This window comes from Dicentrarchus labrax, unplaced genomic scaffold, assembly GCF_905237075.1.
Source record: "Dicentrarchus labrax unplaced genomic scaffold, dlabrax2021, whole genome shotgun sequence".
In the NCBI taxonomy this organism is placed as follows: domain Eukaryota; kingdom Metazoa; phylum Chordata; class Actinopteri; family Moronidae; genus Dicentrarchus; species Dicentrarchus labrax.
In genome coordinates this window covers 7618355-7625594 of record NW_026136712.1, presented here as the reverse complement: position 1 = coordinate 7625594, position 7240 = coordinate 7618355, and positions in this window count along the sequence as shown.

The window sequence follows — 7240 nt, the reverse complement described above, 5'->3', positions numbered from 1 at the left end:
AATTGATTCATGTACAGGTATTAAAGTGTTAAGATGTTGGCTTATTCACCAATAGCCTAATAAAGTAAAAGTTAGTAGAAACTGAAATAACATCACTTGTGGTTTTGTCTTCAAATCAATCAAATCAAATATGAGCTTTCCTGAAGGAAGAAAAGCATTGGTAGAGTCAGCTGTTAGAGTAACATAAAGTAAAATAGAGTGAGTAAAATGAAATTGTGTCCTGACCATGTTTTTTTTTAACATTTTCAAAACTTTTTTTGATTCATTGGTATTTAAGGATAGCCCTGATAGTAATGCTATCCAGAGTTGAGCCACGTGATGCTTTCTTGGGAATACACAAATATACTGACAAGTGCTACATTTTATTTTCAGGAACACTTTGCCATGTAATATAAATATAATCAAACACAAACTACTAAAGAGCCATAAGGAACATCAGAAAGGGAGATTTGGTTGGCTATACGCCAAAGCCGAAGGAGCATAGTTTAATATGAGCATATAATAAGGTATTCCCAAAGAGCAGCAATTTATGTGTTTTCTGGGTCATCCCGACTGTTGTGTCTAGTGTCTTGTAAGCCCATATGGGCTGGGCACCACATGGTGCCGGACACTTGAATAAAATCAATCAATTAATCATGTAACAGTAACGTTTTTAGTGGTTGCCTTGTCTTGTCAAAAACAAGCAACATTAGCCCACTTCCTTTTTTAAAAACTTTGAAAACCTCTAGTTAACCCAAGTGCTCTGTAGCTTTGCAACTGCAATATTGTTTGCTTTATACCATATTATCGTATTATAGAAAATACACTACACATTTTTCAGTATATTTCTACAATATTATTGATAATCTGTTATTGCTATATGTATGTGCTAGTACAGTGAGCTCAAATATGTAATAACTGCATGTTATAACTAAAATTAGTTTGTAAAACTATTCTTTGGTTATGATATTGGCTGGTACCAAAACAGTGGGGATGATATAGGTAAGATGTTTTATTTTTCAATACACATACATAAATATTGAGTACAAATCATTACTAAAAATGAGGACAGTGTCTCTGGTTGATGATAATCCAACAGCCATCATGAGTATAAACACATTAGTGATTAAACTCAGGAAGGAAAGGAAGGAAAACTTCAAATAGGCCCAAACCCGAGCTTTAACACTGACATGAAAACCAAAAAGGTACTTCTAATAGAGTCTACAACTGAGTCCGAAAGGAACTGAAGTATTCACATACTCAGGTGGGGTTTTTTGTGAGCATGCTGACAGTTTCAGTCAAAAATATAAATATTAATAACATCCAGGCATTACCTCCACTACTAAAATTACAGACCATATTAAACTACGACACATTAATGATCACACATTATCGTCTCCTTTGATTGTACACACACGCACAGCTATGCAACAAAATCATTCTGTTGCTCTCTTAATCTACACAAAGGATTGAAATAAGTGTATATGTCGGCACTCTGTATGGTTTTCATCACCTGTCTCCCAGCGTCCTCTTGTCTGTGCAAACACCACAGCAGTTTATACTTAGAGGATTTCTGCAGTGTTGTTAAAATTGCACTGAGATTTGCAGAGCTTCCATGGTTCTGATTACTCCCTGTAAATTTGGTGACTCTGTGACATCTATCCATGCTGAGCTGTACTCAAAATCTAATTGCAGGATTTCTTTGTAATCTGCTGTGGAAATTAATGGTCCTCTGAGGATGAATCCTAATATTTTAGGTAACTTCCCTTTGGTTCCACCTTAAGGTCTAGATTTCCTCTTAGAAATATCAAAATCCAATGGGCTGTGGCCCTTAAATGTACTAAACACATTCATGCTCTCCAGAAAATGAACTTTTAGAGTTAAATGAACCCAGGACTTTTTTTTCTGTGGCCACCCTCAGGACAAACTTTACATGTTAAGCCTCACTATTGGGCTGTAAAAAAGCAACAGCAAAATCATCTGTCCTGTGTTTGTACAATTAAATACTTATATATATATAATCATATATTATATTAAACTACAGAGTTTAACAGACATTGCAACTTTTAGTTTCAGGTTTGTGGACTGTGATTTTAGTCTTGTTGTCTTTAAATCCAGATTAAAAGCACCATGTGTGATTTAAATTTAAATCAAAAACACTATGAAACTGCCATCACTACCAAATGACTTGCCAAGTCCTTCAATATAGCAGCCAACACCAGACAACAACTAAATCTAATCAAATAATGTCTGTGTATTGTTTAATTGCCTTTTAACATCAATAATGTTTGTCAAAATAGAAACAAAATGGTATTTTCAATGAAGATTAATTGAGCCATAATTAAATAGATTATTTACACCTTTTCCTACTGTGACATGTCAAAAAATCTTCTGTGAGAAAGTCCTACTTCCAAAAGAGCATTGCTGATTTTATCAACCAAGATATTTAGATAAATACAGCATACGTATTTAGAGAGGAATGTATACCACCATACCAACAGACTCAAACATAGCATTACTCTTGTGACAGTATATAAGCACCTAATGTATTTCATTGATTTTACATCATCATCAATACATTTCTAAAACCTTTCATAGACACGTGCAGAGTACACTAAAGGCTATTATTCACATACGCTTGCATACAGACACTACCAGTCAAAAGTTTGGACACACCTTCTCATTTAATGGTTTTTCTTTATTTTCATGACTATTTTACATTGTAGATTCTCACAGAAGGCATCAAAACTATGAATGAACACATATGGAATTATGTAGTAAACAAAAAAGTGTGAAATAACTCAAAACATGTTTTATATTTTAGATTCTTCAAAATAGCCACCCTTTGCTTTGATTACTGCTGTGCACACTCTTGGCATTCTCTTGATGAGCTTCATGAGGTAGTCACCTGAAATGGTTCTCCAACAGTTTTGAAGGAGTTCCCAGAGATGCTGAGCACTTGTTGGTCCTTTTGCCTTCACTCTGCGGTCCATCTTATCCCAAACCATCTCGATTGGGTTTAGGTCAGGTGACTGTGGCGGCCAGATCATCTGGCGCAGCACTCCATCACTCTCCTTGGTCAAATAGCCCTCACACAGCCTGGAGGTGTGTTCGGGGTCATTGTCCTGTTGAAAAATAAATGATGGTCCAACTAAACGCAAACCGGATGGGATGGCATGATGCTGCAGGATGCTGTGGTAGCCATGCTGGTTCAGTGTGCCTTCAATTTTGAATAAAATCCCCAACAGTGTCACCAGCAAAGCACCCCCACACCATCACACCTCCTCCTCCATGCTTCACTGTGGGAAGCATGCATGTAGAGACCATCCGTTCACCACACAGCGGGGGGAACGAAAGATCTGAAATTTGGACTCATCACACCAAAGCACAGATTTCGACTGGTCTAATGTCCATTCCTTGTGTTTCTTGGCCCAAACAAATCTCTTCTGCTTGTTGCTTTTCCTTAGCAGTGTTTTTTTTTAGCAGCTATTTGACCATAAAGGCCTGATTCGCACAGTCTCCTCTGAACAGTTGATGTAGAGATGTGTCTGCTACTAGAACTCTGTGTGGCATTCATCTGGGCTCTAATCTGAGGTGCTGTTAACTTGCGATTTCTGAGGCTGGTGACTCGGATGAACTTATCCTCAGCAGTAGAGGTTACTCTTGGTCTTCCTTTCCTGGGGCGGTCCTCATGTGAGCCAGTTTCATCGCTTGATGGTTTTTGCAACTGCACTTGGGGACACATTCAAAGTTTTTGCAATTTTCCGGACTGACTGACCTTCAGTTCTTAAAGTAAATGATGGACTGTCTTTTCTCTTTACTTAGCTGATTGGTTCTTGCCATAATATGAATTCTAACAGTTGTCAAATAGGGCTGTCAGCTGTGTACCAACCTGACTTCTGATGGTCCCAACCCCATTAAGAAGGCAAGAAATTCCACAAATGAACCCTGACAAGGCACACCTGTGAAGTAAAAACCATTTCAGGTGACTACATCATGAAGCTCATTGAGAGAAGGCCAAGGGTTTGCAGCGCTGTCAACAAAGCAAAGGGTGGCTACTATGAGGAATTGAGTTATTTTACACTTTTTTGTTTACTACATAATTCCATATGTGTTAATTCATAGTTTTGATGCCTTCAGTGAGAATCTACAATGTAAATAGTCATGAAAATAAAGAAAAACCATTAAATGAGAAGGTGTATCCAAACTTTTGACTGGTAGTGTATATAAAACAGGGATATATGCATACATACACAGACAATGCACTGCAAATGCAATTACTGTGACTTACTTCCATTTACAAGTGTGATATATTGAGTACTAAACAGCCAGTAATGTCTGTGCTTTAAAGGTGCAGCACAGCACACTGAGGGTGTGTGAATGGAAGGTCTATGTACTTGTGAGCTTCTGCAAAATGGAAATAGAAAATATGTTCTGGAATAAACACAGCAGCTCATTGTCCTCACAATATTTTCCATTTATGTTGTCTGATAATGAGAAGATGTGTCTTAAAATCTTTCGGCACTACCTGAGACATGGTATGCATGAGCCACCTGGTTACTATGCCCTGACAGTAGTACTCAGACTACATCGTGGCTATATTACTGTAGGCCATAGATGGTTGTATCAGCCTCCAGTCATTTCATAGAAATCTGAAATTCAAATGGCCTCTTTAAGTAACATGTTTCTCGTCTTGTGTGTAAGCGGTTGGTACTCAAAGTAATGGTACAGTATCACCACTTACTGATCATAAACTCACCTAACATTGAGACTACACCAGTATACTTTCTTAGCTTGCTCTTCATTATTTACCACTTTTTGGATTTTTACAATCCATTTAAATGAGCTGCATTTCTTCATTCATTCATTTACCTAATATTAATTATGACAGTAGCCTATTGTTGATTCACTTCTGGGACTTGATACACCTGCTATTGTCTCAACAACAATAAACTTTGCAATGGTATGATAACAATACAATACAGGTGTTCATGTTATTATATCTATTCATTGACCCTTCATTATGTAGAGACCATGTTGGTCTTTGGGTCCAGGGTAGGTGTAATGGGGGGGGAACCAATAAATATAAATAAATATTTTCAGCAGCACAATAATGCAATTGTTGGGACCCTAATAAGGAAAGTGACAGTATATAGTAAATATATGTATTCTAGGGGAGCTATTTGATGTGTAGGTTTTTCCATTTCATAGCTTACATTTTCCGATCCAAGATGGACTTATGTATGTGTGTGTCTTTTTCATCACGTTTACGAGGCCCTGGCATGTAAATTGAATGACACATAATAAAGTTGTGAGTAAATATTACTTTATTTTTGGATCCTGCACAGAAAGAATCTGATAACTTTGCATCAACATTAATGTATATGAAAAATGTACAAAGTAGGTAATGCTGATCACTGTTGGGGGCAGAGTAGATTTTTGCCCTGGGGCCCCCTAGTGGGTTCATCCAGTCCTGGTCCTGGTCCTGGTCCTGGTCCTTGTCATGTGACTCAGCGTGATACCTCCACTGCCAGGGTGTGATGTCCACTATCATGGATCAAGGAAATGTATTTATCTATATACAAGTATGAACATATGAATGGTCCTGTGGCATGATTCACTGATGTGGTTATTAAATGTTATCGCAGGTTTGGTGAAGCTTTGATATAGTTTTTTTTTCATGCAGTGGAATCCCATTTTATAGCAATAAAGCCGGTAAATGTGGGGCGCCCGCACAGCTCACCTGGTAGAGCTGGCTCCCCATGTACCAAAGCTGAGTCCTTGCTGCAGTGGCCATGGGTTTCAAATGCAACCTGTGGCTCCTTGCTGCGTGTCATCCCCTCTCTCTACCCCCTTCCTGTCTATCTTCATCTTTTACTACAGATTAAAGGCAATAAAAGCCCCCCAAAAAAAAAAAAAGCAGGTCAATGTATGTGTCAACTTATTAAAATATTAAAACAAATGACAGTGCATTCAGCAATGTAGAGCAGGAAGATATCTGGAAAATATGTAAGATTTTTCTCATGAACTAGACTTCTCGTTGTAATCTGTTGGCAACCATTTTTTTTTCTTTACAAAGATGGACTTTTTAAAATCTATGGCCAGAGGACCTATGAGGCCTAGTGGTCAGATTAGATACACTATTATTTTTAATAAAAACCTACGACCTGTAAGGGATCAGTTTTCAGTTAGTAGGATTTACAGTCTTCCTTTTGACTATGCCCCCTAAGTGATTTAAAAAATATTGTCATACATATTATGGATGCAAAAAATGTGGAAGAGTGATATAAGTCCATGTTTTCTCAAATAATGGCTACATGCAGTGTATATTTTATACTCATGTTAGCCATATGATAACTCATATGAATGTGCATTCCCAAAAGGCCTCAATCAAACAGGTTTAGAAATACATACAGTTTATATAAAGTACGTGAGTCCTTTACTCCTCATTGTGCATCTCTAGGTGTAAAATCCCACTCTTTCCCACTGAAGACAACAAACACATTTGGTTTCTTCTTTTACTGCTTATGGCCAGTTATTAGGAATACTTGATGACATTTCAGATTCTTAAAACCATTTCTAATTTCTTGTGCAGATCAGTTTAAAAACATAAAATCATGCTGTATTACAAAGAAACATTTCAGAAAGTACATGTATTCTCAATTCTACATGTCTTAATTTGATGGAATGATACAGTTATTGAAAATTACATATTTTGTTTAACTAACTCAATATGAGCATAATATTAGTCAGATACAGTAAGTGTGACACTGTCATGCAATGTGGGATTTTTAAATCAAACTTTAAAATGAATAATGGTTTGCGGAAACTTTGCGAACACTGAGGGTTGATAAGTTAAGCTTAACTGTGGTGAATAAAACCGAGAATGAATGGGTGTAAAGCCGTTACATCTGCATATTGAGCAGTGTGGGCTGACAGCTCCTGTGCTGTGTAGGATGAGAGGGAAATGTTGGATTTTCAAACTGGTCATTGCTTTGCAGTTGGAAACCAAGTGGGGAAAAACTATGGACTGGTTTTGAACACTTTTCATGGGGTAAATTATTTAGTGTGTTCCATAGAAGAAAACAAATGAAGGTGAGACTCAAGCACAAGATTTGCTTTTACAGGCTGAATAAAAACTCACAACAACTGTCAGAGTTAAGGCTGGTGACTGTGTTGGTGCAGGAACAAGACAGGAAGAATCTTTTTGACTGAGGCTTAATGAGTGAGACTGGCCATGGAGCCAACTTGCAGAGCCAAC